The sequence below is a fragment of the Pan paniscus genome, chromosome 6 (genome assembly GCF_029289425.2).
Source record: "Pan paniscus chromosome 6, NHGRI_mPanPan1-v2.0_pri, whole genome shotgun sequence".
Lineage (NCBI taxonomy): Eukaryota > Metazoa > Chordata > Mammalia > Primates > Hominidae > Pan > Pan paniscus.
Genome location: NC_073255.2, coordinates 58,336,928 through 58,354,073, shown reverse-complemented (window position 1 = coordinate 58,354,073; position 17,146 = coordinate 58,336,928).

Genomic DNA, 17,146 nt, shown 5'->3' with positions numbered 1-17,146 from the left:
TAAGTAACCAAGGTATACAGGCAACAAATAACATGAAGAATGGAATAGTTCCTCACATGTCAATACTAACGTTGAATGTAAATGGTCTAAGTGCTCCACTTAAAAGATACAGAATTTCAGAATGCATAAGAATTCACCAAGCAAGTATCTGTTGCCTTCAAAAAACTCACCTAACACAGAAGGACTCACACAAACTTAAGGTAAAAGTATGGAAAAAGATATTTCATTTATCTTTTGTAATTTTTTTTCTGTTTCAAATTCATTTAGTTCTGATTTGTTCTTGGTTATTTATTTTCTTCTGCTGGGTTTGGGTTTGGTTTGTTCTTGTTTCTCTGGTTCCTTGAGGTGTGACCTTAGATTGTCTATTTGTGCTTTTTTAAACTTTTTGATGTAGGTATTTAAGGCTATGAACTTCCCTCTTAGCACCACCTTTGCCGTATCCCACAGGTTTTGATAGATTGTGTCATTAATGTCGTTAAGCTCAAATAACTTTTAAATTTCCATCTTGATTTCATTGCTGACCCAATGATCATTCAGGAGCAGGAGAACTGGAACAAGACAAGGATGCCCACTCTCACCACTTCTATTCAACATAGTACTCAAAGTCCTAGCCAGACCAATCAGACAATAGAAAGAAAGAAAGGGCATCCAAATCTGTAAAGAGGAAGTCAAACGGTTGCTGTTTGCTGTGATATGATTTTATACCTAGAAAACCCTAAAAACTCCTCCAAAAAGCTCCCAAAACTGATAAATAAATTCAGCAAAGTCTCAGGATACAAAATTAATGTACACAAATCAGTAGCTCTGCTATACACCACCAACGACCAAACTGAGAATCAAATTAAGCACTTAACACCTTTTACAATTGCTGCAAAGAAAGTAAAATACCTAGGAATATACCTAAACATGGAGGTGAAAGACCTCTATAAAGGAAACTACAAAACACTGCTGAAAGAAATCATAGATGACACAAACAAATGGAAACACGTCCCAAGCTCATGGACGAGTATAATCAATATTGCGAAAATTACCATGCTGCCAAAAACAATCTACAAATTCAGTGGAATTACCATCAAATTACCACCATCATTCTTCACAGAACTAGAAAAAATAATCCTAAAATTAATATGGAACCATAAAAGAACCAAAGGAAGACTAACCAAAAGTCCTTTTGCATAACCTATCCTTTGGCATAGCCAAAGGAAGACTAACCAAAAAAGTAAATCTGGAGGCATCACATTACCTGATTTCAAATTACACTGTAAGGCCATAGTCATCAAACAGCATGGTACTGGAGTAAAAATAAGTACATAGACTAGTGGAACAGAATAGAGCACCCAGAAATAAACCCAAATACTTAGAGCCAACTGATCTTCAACAAAACAAACAAAAGCATAAAGTGGGGAAAGGACACCTTATTCAACAAATGGTGCTGGGCTAATTGGTAACCCACATGTAGGAGAAAGAAACTGGATCCTCATCTCTCACCTTATACAGAAATCAACTCAAGATAAATCAAAGACTCAAATCTAAGACCTGAAACTATAAAAATTCTAGAATGTAACATAGGAAGAACCCTTCTAGACACTGACGTAGGCAAAGCCTTCATGACCACAAACCCAAAAGCAAATGCAACACAAACAAAGGTGAATAGGTGGGTTTTAATTGAACCAAAGAGCTTCTGCACCGCAAAAGGAATAGTCAGGAGAATAAATAGCTCAGAGAGTGGGAGAAAATCTTCACAATCTATACACCTGACAAAGGACTAATATCCAGAATCTACAAGGAACTCAAACAAATTAGCAAGAAAAGAACAATCCCATCAAAAACTGGGCTAAGGACATGAGAAGACAACTCTCAAAAAAATATATACAAATGGCCAACAAACATATGAAAAAAATGCTCACCATCACTAATGATCAAGGAAATGCAAATCAAAACCGCAATGCCACCTCACTCCTGCAAGAATGGCCATAATAAAAAAGTCAAAAGATAATAGATATTGGTGTGGATGCAGTGAAAAGGGAACACTTCTACACTGCTGGTGGGAATATAACTGGTAAAACCACTATGGAAAACAGTGTGGAGATTCCTTAAAGAACTAAAAGTAGAACTACCATTTATTCCAGCATTCCCACTACTGGGTATCTACCTAGAGGAAAGAAGTCATTATAAGAAAAAGATACTTGCACACGCATGTTTATAGCACCACAATTCACAATTGCAAAAGCATGCAACAAACCCAAGTGCCCATCAATCAATGAGTGGATAAAGAAACTGTTATACATATACACACACACACACATATACACACACACACATATACACACACACACACACATATACACACACACACACAAAAGGAATACTACTCAGCCATAAAAAGGAATAAATTAATGGCATTCCTAGCAACCTGGATGGAATTGGAGACTACTATTCGAAATGAAGCAACTCAGGAATGGAAAACCAAACATCACATGTTCTCACTCATAAGTGGGAGCTAAACTATGATGATGCAAATGCATAAGAATGATACAATTGACTTTGGGGACTTGGGGTAAGACTGGGTTGCAGGTGAGAGATAAAAGACTACAACTTAGTTTCAGTGTATACTGCTCGGGTGATGGGTGCACCAAAATCTCACAAATCACCACTAAAGAACTTACTCATGTAACCAAATACCACCTGTTCCCCCAAAACCTATGGAAATAAAAAAATCAAAGAATAAACAAATAACAAAATAAAATGCCACAAAGCTACAAAGGAGAAAAAAGTCTTTTTTAAAACCTTGAGCTTTTTCCTTTTTTTGCATAGGTTCTTATGACTACTACAGGATCATAAGAATCAAAAGGAAATACCCAGAGCTGGCTAAAAGGCGCTGAAAATAGTGCTACCATACTCTTTGCATGGAACTCTAAACTGTTAATTTTTTTTAAGAAATTGGTTTAAAAAATTATAGTTTCAACAAGAATTAATAATAGTGAAAGCTACCTACAACTTGCTCTTTATTGCATATTATTTTTAAATTAAGGACAAACAACACAAAACTTTATGTGGTAACTGAAATGTTATATCTCTTTGCTAATGACGTGTCTCATTCAGTTTAGGGGGAAATTGAACACCGTTTTATATTTTTAAAACATTTAATTTTTTTTTCTGTCAATTGCCTATTCACATTTTATGCCCTATCTGTTCATTGCTATTCTACTTATTAATATTAGAAAAAATTCTTTATATATAAAGAAATTTTATAATTTTCCACAAATGTCAAAAATTATTTTCCTAAATGTCATTTGCATTTGAATTTAATTTTTTTAAAAATACAATACAGAAATGTTTTACTTTCATTTCTATAATATGATTTTATTTATCTATGGTTTATGTGGTTTATATGTCTTAACACCTTTATAATAAAGTCTTCCATATATACAATATCTCAATTATTCTAAAAGTTTCACTTATAGTTTGGATATGGCACTTCTGAAATATAATTAGGTATAAAAAAGGAATAAGATATTCTGATTATTTTCTTTATTTTTATAATTTTATATTAAATGGACAAATTCTTTGAAAGGCACAAACTACCAGTGTACAGTCATGAAACAAAAAACCTGAATAGTTTCTCTATATATTAAGTAAGTTGAATTTGTGATTGAACACTTTCCAGCAAAGAAAATTTCAGGTAGCTTTATTGGCAAAGTTAACAAAATTTTAAAGGAATAAATGATATCAATTATGCACAGTCCTCCAAAATATTAAAGATGAGGGTTTGTTTCCTAATTTATTCACTGGAGGCAACATTGCTGATGAAATCAACCAACACACACACACACACAAAGATATTGCCAGATAGTAAATGTAGTCAAAAATATTCCTTATAAAAAAACAACAATGAAATATTAACAGATCACTTCTAGCAATATATAAAGAGAATAATATACTGTATTCAACTGGAGTTTATCCCAGAAATACAAAGTGGGTTAAACATTCAAAATAGCTAGAGGAGAAGAACTGTAATGCTCCCAACACAAAGAAAAGGTAAATGTTTGAGGTGATGTATATCCCAATTACTCTGACTTGATCATTATATATTGCATATAAGTATCAATATATCACATGTACCCCAATATATGTATAACTATGATATATTAATAAAAATACACAAAAATAAAAATAAAATCAAAAAATTCATACACAAAAAGTGCAAACCATGCATTATTTTAATAAAAATTTGTTAAATAAATAAAACCATAAAAGGAACTGTGAATTAATTTCATTATATCAAAACTTTTACAATCTGTACAAAAGAGAGTAGCATGAGGACAAAAGCAAGTCGCAAGCTGGAAGAAGTGTTTTCAGCATATATTAATAACAAGAAACTATTATACAGAGTGTATAACAAACCCCTACAAATATAAAATAAATAAACAGAATAATGGGCAAAGGATATAACATAGCAACTCTTAGAAGAGAAAATGCAAGTAAGTAATTATTAAAGATTAAAATCAACACAACCTCACTAGTTATCTGGAAATATAATTAAAACAAGGAGCTATTATTTCATGCCATCCAGTCAGGGAAAACCAAAGGGTCTTGAAATGTCAAGTCTTGGAGAGGAAGTAGGGAAACAGAAACTCACAGAAGTTGCTGCTTGATGCATAGAAATTCAAGAAGAATTTGGCAATATCTAGTATATTGGACAAAACCTACAGACCACACCAATCTCTTCCTTAGTATCTTTAGGTGCAAATGTGAGAAAATGCATGACTAGGTGCACAAGGGTACATGCTTAAAGGTAATCAAAGTGTCCCTATAACAGTTCAAATTTGAAACAACTAATATATGCATAGTCATACAAGTAAATAAATGAATTCTGGTTTATTTTGAAAAAGAAAATAAATGTCAATTGACGCAATTGCCCATATATACAGACTAAAGAAGGAATCCACAGGACCATCCTAATGGACAGAGATAAAACATTCTTAAAAATTCACCATCTAGTCAGAACAAAAATGTCAGGAAACTGTAGATAAAGAGAATGTCATCAAACTGAAAAAGGGCGCCTACCAAAAAACAACTCACATCATATACTGTGGTCAAAGTCTGAGTTATTTTCCCCTCAGAATGTAAACCATCAAGGATGTACACCATTGCCATTCCAACTAAATTCAAGGTCCTAGCTTGTATAGGAAGGCAAAAAAGAGAAATAGGAAGTATATAGGTAAGAAAGGAAGAAATACAACTGTCTCTGCTCACAGATGACACAATTATTTACATAGCTAATTAAAAAAATGTCAGACTCATACTACAGAGTTCAGCTTATGAGATATTCTGGAGAAATTAAAACTACTTAGATGAAACACAGATTAGTTGTGCCTAGGAGTTGGGAGTGAGAAGAAGGTTTGACAACCAAGTTGCATGAGCAAAGATATTAAGGTGGTGAGTCTTGTCTCTCTGGCAACTACACAACAATATATATTTGTTAAAACTCATAGAGCTGGGCACCAAAGAGGAGATTTTACTGTATGAAAATTATATCTGAATTTTAAAAACATTTTAGTTTACCTAATAGCACATTTCTCTCTGATTATATTTCTCATAGTAGACGGAATTATTGTGTTATTTGTATCTGTTCTATTCCTATGATCAGTTTCTCAAATAACATGCTAATCATAAGATATTTTTCTTACAGCAATTTTTAATGCATGTTAACAAATGGTGATAGTACTCTGTCATTGCTTAACTTTTTTTCAGAATGTTTTTGGATATTGTCAAACACAAATCTCTATATGATCTTTTAAAAATTAACAATATAAAGAATATCTGCTGTCACTTATTAAAAATAATTAAATTTTTAGATTGTTATATCTATAGAGAAATATGACAGCTCTACCATGTTGTCTTTGTATCCATAAAAAATCTGCATTTATAATGATGTCTATGCATCCAAAAAATATATCTGTATATATGATTATTTTAAATACACACTTTGCTCAAATACATACTTTACAAATACATACTTTGCTCAAGAGAATGAAGTTTTCTTCATTAAATTCACCGAATTTAGATCATTTGAGTAGATACAAATTTAGGTATTATGTTATAAATTTTCCTTTTGTTCCATATTTTATAAAACTTTAACCTATGAATGCCATGCTGAAACCAGAATTCAAAATGATGGTAACGGAGTGGTGCTAAGGCCCTAAGCTTTGCTCACACTCTCATATAAGTGACAACTTGACCGAAAGAGGGGAATTGTTAAACAAAATTATGGGAGGCCATTGTTTTAGATTAAGCTCATGCACTAGTTCCCAACAGACAAGACCAAACCAAAATGGAGTCACATGTAAATGTGACATACTCAACTAAAACATTAAGGAAATGGATAGATTTCAAAACAGATAAGGTTTTTTTCTCTTCTCAAAATAGGAGAATCCAGAACAAGGAAATACCGTCTACTATAACCCCTTAAAAAAATAACCTAAAGATCTTGTTTCCACCTCCTCAAACCCACTTTTTTGCTATTTCCCAGTAAGATTTGAGACTGAATAACTACATTACGATGATGACAGAGAGATATATGTTCCTCACATTTTGGTCTCTCAAATTGGAGAAGATAACCAAAAAGATGAAATTGTTCAATTAAGTTTAGCCCAGAGCTATCCCTTATATATTTTAAGTTCGACCTGAAGGTTTCTTTGTACATAATCAACCATAACCTAACTGAAGTTGTAAACAGACTGTAGTCTACTCTTGTGCCAATCACTGAGTTTCAGCCAATCAAGACTGGCCAACTTTTCAAACCTTATTCAAATAAGGCAAACACCAAGCTGTAACCAATCAGCAGTTTCTGTACCTCAGCTTCATTTTCTGTTCAACACGTTCCTTTGTCTGTCCTTAAATCTTCTTCCATCATGAAGCTGCACTGGTGTCTCTCTAGATCTACTTTGGCTTGGGAGGCTGCCTGATTCACCTCTGCCCTCTGAGCTCTCACTGTCCCTGCAGGCTGCACAAGTGTAGGCTAAGGGAGAGGCTGTCAGTTGGGCCTTCAAATCCCAGCAGAAATCTGTGTGCTGCAAGAGAAGATTGATACCCTAGCCACCATTCTGGGCCACATTTTACCAATTTTGTAGCTATTCTTTATAGCCTGGGACCTATGGTTTTGGCCCCTGAAGATGGACTTTCATTCTTTGCTCAGTTAAACTACGTTAAATTTAATTTGTGTAAGGTTGTTCTTTTAACACTCTCAAACTCTTCCACACTGATCCTCCAGCCGTTTGTCAAAAACAATTGAGTTTTTCTTCCACAATACCGGTACCCATGGAGGTTTCTTTCTGTGGGTTCAGCTGCTCTGGGAAGTTGTTATTCTATGTTTCTACCTGTCTGTTTCTGCAATGTGGGGGGCAGTGATGTGCCCTGCTATCTCCATTCTCTCATGGATGTAAGAAGGGTTGTTGATTTTCAGTTTGTTCAAGTTTTCTCTTGTTATATAGACAAGAGTAATGATTTCCAAGCTTGTTACATGATGGACTGGGAACTAAAAGTCTAACTTGTTTTATTAAGACAACTTTATTAATACATATTTATGTACAATAAGCTGTACATATTTGTGTGTAAATGAATACAAAAAAACTTTATCCATTCCATTACTATTTCCTGAAAGTATTGTCTTGCTTTATAAATTTCTAATTTTAGTCTTTTCTCTTTCAGGTATATCCTATCAAGGCTACTTATTTTATGGGATTCCTATATTCTTAACTATTGGATTTGGTAAACATTGCTACATTATAATTTAAAATGGAATATTACTCCATGGAAATTTGAGAAAATCCTGTTTTTCCCTCTCAAAGTTACTTTTTAAATGGATCTCTAATTTCTTTTTCTGTCTTATTTTATTATCATTATTTTTAAAATCTTACACTAATCGCCAGGATATATCTTATGCTTGATACTTCAGGAATGAGAATATACACTGATTACAGATTATCTTTTTAGGAAACCATGATTGGTTTCACCTTCAATTTTGTGTTTGTCTCTTGGTTGCCCTGTCCGTAGGAAAGCAAATGCCAAGGTGTCCACCTTTCGTCTCTCTCATGTTTATTCTACTCCTTGACCATTTGCTTCTCTTTTCTACCCCTTACGCCTGAGTCTAACAAGGTCATCTTTCATGTTCCTGACTTTATTTGCATCAACATCTATTTTCCATTTCACTTTGTCCAATGTCCCTTTCATTTCTGTACTGGAGTTATTTTTCTCTTCTGCTTTGTTTCTCTGCTCTGCTGGGCCCATTTTCCTCTCCTCCTGCCTGAGTTTGTAAAATTTCTGTTTCTCTGAGCCTTTGATTCTGAGATGCATCATTTCTCACCCTGGGAATGGAATTGCCCAGCACCTTTTCTTTCCTGAGTTTTCCTTCTGTGTTATTTGTTTTTTTAAAAAATGATATTTGTTACCTGCCCTTTTCTTATCATATCCACTCATAGGCCTGAAGTCAGGATTTTAAGTCCTCTCTATCTGAGCCAAAAAATTACTTAGCAAAAAGATGTGAGGATGAGTGGAGAAGGGGATTGGGCAGAGAAGCCACGTGACGACAGTGGGCAGTGAGTGTGGAGTTAGATGTCAGAGCAAAGCTTCACTCTCCCCTGATGAGTGTGGCCCCAATGGAGGCTCAGGTACTTAACAGTGACAATTTCATTAGTGTGTTTTCCTTCAGATGACTCTAGTTGTCAGCTGAAAAGATGATTGTCTGCAATATTTCTATGACCCTCCAAAACAGGCATCTGCTTCTGCCCTCTGAGCTCTCACTGTCCCTGCAGGCTGCACAAGCGTAGGCTAAGGGAGAGGCTGTCAGTTGGGCCTTCAAATCCCAGCAGAAATCTGTGTGCTGCAAGAGAAGATTGATACCCTAGCCACCATTCTGGGCCACATTTTACCAATTTTGTAGCTATTCTTTATAGCCTGGGACCTATGGTTTTGACCCCTGAAGATGAACTTTCATCTCTAAGTTATGTCTTTTATTGTTCTCAAGGGAATATTAGAAAAGAAAAAGGCTTTCTTTTTTCCTCCTTTAACTGGAAAACTGTAGTATTTTATAATCAATAAAAATAGGACATATGTGCAATAGAAATTCTTGAAAACATTAATCATAGATCAGAAATTGTTGTTACATTTTTGGACTGTTAGAGAAACGCATTCTATGGGCTGGCAAGTAGACATTATAGGAAGGACAGACTTTTATTGTTCTTTTGAAGTTCAGTGAATGTTGTAGTTAATCTGACTCCCTTCTCCATTAGCCTTATATTTAGTTGTCATTCTAAGAAGATTATATGTATATGTTTATAGGTATGTCCACTTTAATTTACATATTCCTAGATTTTATAGACATTATGCTAATTGCTTTATAAACATTACCTTCCCTCTCCATAGCTAGGTATTTTTACCTCCAAACTCCCATTCACTGATAAAAGAAAAGCTAAGTAATTGCTCATGCAGCAAAATACAGGCAAACTGGGTTTAACTTCCATTTTCTCTATTGTATAATTTTATCTTCTTTTGCATTTATATGTTCTATACTGAAAAGTTGATGAGGCTGTATTGGGGCTGTTGATCAGATGGCACCATAATCCAAAAGTTAGTTTTTATTTTATATTAAGAAATTTAATTTTATTATTTCTAGAAATATACAGGGAAGATGGCAACACAGTTACCTTATATAGAGAAAACTAAAAAAGAAAGATTAAAGAGACAGAGAAAGTGAGAGAGAGAGGAGGCTAAGAACAACATAAGAGTAAAAGGTTTACAGTTTTGGCAACCTTAATTAATATTAGGAACACAGTGTGTCTATTCCCTCCAATTCGCTTTCACTAAACATCATTTGAGATGTTTAACCCCAGAGGTAATTATCTAACTTAACTGCTCCTGACAGGAGGAACTCTAGGCAAATGAGTTCAGACCATATTCCTCTAAGCCAGTTACATCTAAATTCCGCTCAGAGCAGCTCTACCTCCTCCCTATCTTTCCAAATATCTACATAAGTTCCAGGACTCTGCTCTTCTTTAGCAACCAGGAGACAAGAGTTGCTCCTGCTAACAGATTGTGAGAATAACAAAGAGCAAATTGTGACAACATTAGCATATGGTGAAACCTGATGTTATATGAAGTCTCCAAAAAATAAAAATAAATAAAAATGAAAACCTCTTTTTCAAACACACACCTTGACAGATAAAATAAAACTTGAAAAAGTAACAGAATTCATAACAGTGAGCACTTATACAGTATTTATTCAGTTCTTTAAATGATTTTACTTGGAGTTACTCATTCTGTTCTCCCCATAACCCCATGAGATAGGTCTTGTGAATATCCCTAATTGTACAAAGAAGGAAACGGAGATCTATCAGTGCACAGCTGAGATTAGAGCTCAGGGCTCTGACTACAGATGCCACAATGTTCCATTTTCCCTACCTAACTAGGCAGAGGTGCACAATAAACATAACATTTAAATATAAAAGCAAGAATACTTTGGGAAGAACTTTGAAAAACCACATTCTTAATTCATTCAAAAAATATGTTTTGAGCACGCACTAGGTGTTGTAAACTATTTGAAGTATGGACGACTGCAGTTAAACACATACAAAAAAATCTGCTTTCACCAAGTTGACATTATAGTATAGAATCAGGTGGCGAGCTGAAGAAGTAAGTTAGGGGTGCTCAAAGGTGATCCCTTTAATGAGGAAAGATGAAGTCGACATATCAGGAAACATTGCAATAAAGGTTGTTGGAAACATTAATTTAAGAAGGTAACATTTCAGCAAAAATTTGTGTCTCATGGACTTCAGAGGAAGACTGTTCCTGAACGAGGAACCGGCAAGTGCAGAAGTCCAAAGATGGGTTCAGGGCTGGCATGTTTGCAGAAGAGCCCAGAGCCTGATGTCCTGGAGATGAGCTGGGGAGGCAGAGAATAGCAGAGATGGAATCAGAGGAATATTGGGCGCCTGCCTGTCAAAGGCCTTGCAGTCTCTTCTAGATGAGTTGCCCTTTCCACTGAGTGATGCAGCAAGCCATGAGATGATTCTCAGCAAAGGTTTGCATGCATTTTGGAAGGCTCACTGGGCTGCTGTGCTAAGCATAAACAGTGAAAAGGAATGGGTAGAACGTAGGGCCCTAATAAGAGACAACTGCAGTAATCAGTCAATCAGAGTCAGGGCTTGAGTGAGGTTAATGGCAGTGGAAGTCATGCAGAGTGATCACCCTCAGGTTGGATTTTGAGGGTGGAACACAAATGATGAGATAGCTGTGTGTATGAGAAAAACAAATACACACAAGGAGGCAGAAGTCTCTTTCGTCAATTGGAGGTATTTAGTATAAATAAACTGAAAGGAAGACTGTAAGTGCAGCAGACATTGATGCTGTTTAGGTTTGTGTTTACATTGTGGTGTCTGACATGCAGTGGCAATGCAGGGAAGGCACGTGGTTCTGTGGATCTGTTCTACAGTGGAGTGGTCGAGTCTGTAAATGAACTTTCCAGAGTAGAGTAGATATTTCAAGCAGCTCACCAAAAGTGTGTCTGAGAAGAGAGCTCTCAGAACTGAGATCTGGGACAGTTCGGATTGCGGCATAAGGAACAAGAGAAAGAGACCAAAACCAACAGGCCAGGAGAATGTGGTATTCTGGAACTCTGTGAATGATGGGTTTCTAGAAGAAAAAAAAAACAAAAAAACAAAAAAACAAAAAAAAACCACTATCAACTACTACCCCAGCCATTGTTACTTGACCACGTCACAAAAGATTGAGAATTACCGAGCGCTGGCATTAGTCAAGCAGAGGCAGTGTCTGTGAATGGTGCTTTTAAGCCACTGATTGTAGTAGAGTTGAGAGGAAATTGAATGAGTGGGTTTTAAACAAAAGTCACCGAAACAGGGTGCATGGATACTGGAAGTGGAGTCAAGTGAGATTTTCTTTCATTATAGGAGTAGTAGCACAATATTTGTATATTGATGAGAATTAAAAGTATAGAGGTGAAAAACTCACGTTTCACCAGTTTTCGCCAGAAAGAGGGATTGGGAATTGCTGAAGCAACACCTGTTGGTAGGGAGGGAGGTTTGGACCCTAGTGCATGATTGAGGGTCTGTTCTAGGCTTAGGGAAGAGCTAAGTGCGGATGGCTGGGGTACCTGCAGGTAGAGGAGGCAGTGGTGAAAATTTGCTGGAAGTTCTGTTGTGAATGAGTGGTTCTGTTATGAATGAGTGGCTAAGGAGGGTGAAGGAGGCCTTGGAGCTGCAAGATAGAGGAGAGAGCATGAAATTTGAATAGACTGGGAACATAAATGGATTAGGAGAAACAAAATCAAATACTGCATATTCCCACTTATAAGTGCGGGCTAAGCAACCGGTACACATGGCCATACAGAGGAAAATAGATACTGGGGACTTGAAATAGGGGGAGGATGAGAAGGGGGTGAGGATTGAAAACTTACCCGTTGGGTACAATGTTCATTATTTGGGTGATGGGTATAATAGAAGCCCAAACCTCACCATTTCACAATATATCCACATAACAAGCCTGCACATGCACCCCCAAATCTAAAATAAACAAACAACTAAATAACTACCTGGATTAGGAAAACAATAATGAAAATTGTGTAACTTTAATGTCAATGTTGCCTTTTACCTTACTATATTATCTAGAGGCATTTTATATGAAATATTTTAAATCTTCTGTTAGAAGTTATCAGATTTGCTTTATTATATTAACTTTTCTCTATAACAAGAATTTTAGGATTTCTGTGATTTCAGGCTATCATTAAAATAATAATTTAGCTCCTCACATCAACCTTTATATTCCATTAATATTCCATAAAAAGTGTTAATAATAATTTTTTAAAGTAATTCAGATATTCAGCCATCAAAGCAAAATAAAATCCTAGTCAATACTCTCCTGTCTACTTTGCCTTTTTATGATTTTTTTCCTGAGAGGAACTGTTCGTGGTAATCTTTATGCCAGGCGTCTCATTCTGAATCTCCCGTGAGCACATTAGGTATAATAAAATGAGAGGAAAGGACTATTTCATCTCTTGGGGGGAATTTTTAAATTAATAATAATTGTTCATGCCTCCAACACAGATTATTGGCAGCACACTGAACATTGGTTTTGAGAAAGAGAGATTTCCAAAGATGATGTTATTTAAACAACACTCGATAATCAGCCATGTCTTCCTTGGTGGGAGCTTGCTGGCAGGGAAGCATATGTCTCATATCTGTCTGTAAAGCATGAAATGAAATAACTATGGCGGGCCACAGAAGTTCTGTAAGATGTTCTTAGGGTAATTTGGAATCTGTTGGAAGGCGTAGCAGTTGGAAATCTCATCAAGATTCTTTGCAGTGGTGAAAGCACGGTGAGGAAATCCTTTTAACTCTTACTGTAACTATTTTCCATAACATAATTTTATGCTAAAATGATGCAAAAGATGAGCAAATATTGTCAAATAAAATTTCTGTGTAATATGCTCTTTGACTTAAATAAATACCTATCAACATAAAGAGGTGCATAATATTTTCTACCTGGTAATATGTGGAAAATCCGATAAAATTTTGAATTGTTGGTTATAAAACAACTAGATGAAGTCAGTATTAACAGCTACACAAGAATTTTACATAATTGAAATTACATTGTATATACGGCTTTGAAAATGGGTCTTCTCACTTGACAATATATGGAATATACGGGGCATGAGGATTGTGCAATCTATTCTCTCACCACCTGTGCTCTTAAAGCCTCATGGTAGAGGTAATCCTTCCAGAAGGATGTAGCACGTGTTATTTAATCAATTTCTGTGTTCTTGAATTTTAGAATACTCCTAATTTTTATAATATCAAATGCTACATTATTGAACACTCATATAGGAAACTTTTTCATACATTCAAAAAAGTGAAGTAGGTGGTTCAAATATTTATAAAAGAAAAAAATAATTTCATAGCCATTGACAATTTTTTTTTTTTTTGAGACAGGGTATTGCCCTGTTGCCCAGGCTGGAGTGCAGTGGCACAATCTCTGCTCACTGCAACCTCCGCCTCCCAGGTTCCAGCGATTCTCCTGCCTCCGCCACCTGAGTAGCTGGGGTTACAGGCACCCACCACCATGCCCGGCTGATTTTTTGAATTTTTACTAGAAACAGGGTTTCACCATGTTGGCCAGGCTAGTCTTGAACTCCTTACCTCAAGTGATCCTCCCACCTCAGCCTCCCAAAGTGCTGGGATTACAGGCGTGAGCCACCGCGCCCGGCCCAGCCATTGACAATTTTTATTTTAAATCTGCCAATTTAAATTCCTACTGAAATGGGAAAAGTTCCCTCACCCCCTTCACTGGGCATGTGATGGGGTTGTGGCTTGCTTCTTCAGTGCCCCGTTGCTCATACCCCTAGGGGGAGGATGCAGACGTGCAGGTCTTGGGACTCCAGCATCACGGCAGCCTCCAGGGTTGAGTGTTTACAGCTCCTGAAGCCCCAGCGGGTGCATGTCACAGTGTGCCCTTTCCGTCTAGCCACCTGCAGGTGGATTGTGTTAAACAGCTCAATTAGACCCTCTGCCTTATTGCAAGGACAGAGAGCTTTCTGTATTTCAGGTTCTTGCCTTAGTGTACCAGAAAAATCGGATCACACATGAGCTTGGAGGATGGGTGCAAGGTTTTTTATTGAGTGGTGGATGGGGAGGCCTAATGGGGAATGAAGTGGGAAGGTGGTTTTCCCATGGAGTGGGGCCACCCAGCAGCCGGTCTCTCCTCCAACCAAATTCCCCTCAGTGTCTGCGTTGTTCCACCGTGGATGGCCTTCTTGCGTCTGCCAGTGTGTTCTTCTGCCAGTGTGCTCCTCTTGACATCCAGCCACTTGTGTCTGTGCCCACTACGGTCTCAGGGTTTTTATAGGCACAGGATGGGGGCATGGAGGGCCAGGGTCATTCTTGGAAAAGGCAAAATTTGGGTGCAAAAACAGGAGTGCCTGTCCTCATCTAGGCCCGTGGACATAGGCCTGAGTGTGAAGCCATAGCCTGGGACACACCCTTTTCTACCCAGCACTTCCCTGCCTCGGTCCCATATCACTACTATCAGCATAGAGAGTATGAGAAGGATTATTTCGCTAGAAAATTAAGATTTTTGCTAATTAGGACAGAAAATAAACATCGTCTTTTCCATGTAAATACCTTTGCTAGTGTTTGAGAATGATGTCATCTGGCTTATATGTGTTACAATTTAAAATTATCAGGCCTTTGACTTTTTTGTTAGGGAAAAGGAAATAATGGAGAAATCTAATATTTCCACACCCTAGTCCCCAAATCACTGAGAAACTATTTTTCTATCAGGGTTGCTCTATATTTCTTAGTGATGTTTGCAGATTTATATTATATATAGAATTGCCATATCATTCTTACCATGTCGATAGAGTTAATTTCTCCCTGAATTCTATCAAGATTACAAAGACGTTTTCTATAATGTAATTCTTTTTCCTGAAGCAAACCTGTGCAGGGAAAGCTTTTCTTTATCTTTATCTTTTTATTATTTCAAATTCATTATATTTTGTTGGCTTCATGTCATTTTTCCCTGTTTGCTCACCTTAATAGAGTTTTAGCTAGTGCTGGAATTTACCATTAAATACCATTAAATGAACTGATTCTAAAATTTCCCTTGGTTGTTGAGAGAATTCAATCTTCTTGGTTTTTAATTTGAGATTATGTTTGATGGGCACAGCTTGCAGCCAAGATTTTGTGGGCTTTGTACCTTTTACCGAGTTGATACATTTTTGCATAGTGGGCTGTCTGCTCTCCATCCTGATAAAGTACTCCCTCCCCAATGCTCCAGCTGCTTCTGAGGATCCTTATCATATGCCCCTGTGCAGCTCTGCAGACCATTTCTTTGCAATCCCCCCTCTCCATCTAAGTAACTGCTCTTCTGGAACCATCACCAGTTCCCTAAAAGTGCCAGGAGATCTCTCATCTCCAAAGATTTGCACGCAAATTTGTACCTGACTGAAGAGCTCTTCCTACAGCTTCTCCTGATTAAAGCATAAATTCACTCAAGTCGCTGTCAATTCTCCAATGCCATGTTGCTTTGTTTTGTTTTCTTATTCCAAAGTTCCAACACAAGACTTGATTTTCTGACCCTCCTGTATGTTCTCATACCACCATGTTTATTTAATACTTTTTCCTACTTATATTTGAATTCACTGTCCTGCAAATGAGTCTTTTCTTTTATGTATTTCCCACTAGTTTGGATTCTTTAAAATATTAATTGTGTTATTCTTCTTTCTCTCTTGTACTGATATATTAATGTGCCTGACATGTAGTAGTGTTCAATAAGTTCTTTGGGAATTACTTAATGGACATATGCCTTATTTTGAGAGAAGGAATTTGTTTTTGAACAGTCCAGCTAACACATTGTGTTGCAAACAACAATATTTACTCTAACAAATTAAAGCAGAAAGTATGCACAGTAGGGCTGCTCATGGAAACCCTGGTTTGTTCAGGGATCAGGTTTAGAAGCTCTGCAGGCACATACAACATAATAAGTACTAGGCGGTGGAGAACTTCACTGCTTCAGCCTTGGGCACTGGTGCCTTGGCTTACAGAGACAAACTGTGTGCTTGGTGAATGTGCAATGCAACCTCAAAGACATTCTCTGCTACTGTCTCAAAATCCTTGATATATTCCCATCACTCTTACTAGAATGAAATTTGCTGGTACCTTCTTCTCCATTTCTATTCTGAATAGAATTACTGACCAGGTACATTAAATTGGACAAAATTGCACCCAATCTCCACAGATATCTTCTCTCTTTTTTTCTGAGAGATGATCTGTGGCATGGTTTGGATTTATGTCCCTGACCAAATCTCATGTCTGAATTAGAGGAGGGGCCTGGTGGGAGGTAATTGGATCATGGGGGAAGATTTCCCCCTTGCTGTTCTTGTGATAGTGAGTTCTCAGGAGATCTGATGTTTGAAAAGTTTGTGGCACTTCCCCCTTAGCTCGCTGTCTCTCTCCTGCTCTGCCATGATAAGATATGCATGCTTCCTGTATTAGGGTTCTCTAGAGGGACAGAACTAATAGGATAGATGCATATGTAGAAGGGAGTTTATTAAGAAGTATTGACTCACACGATCACAAGG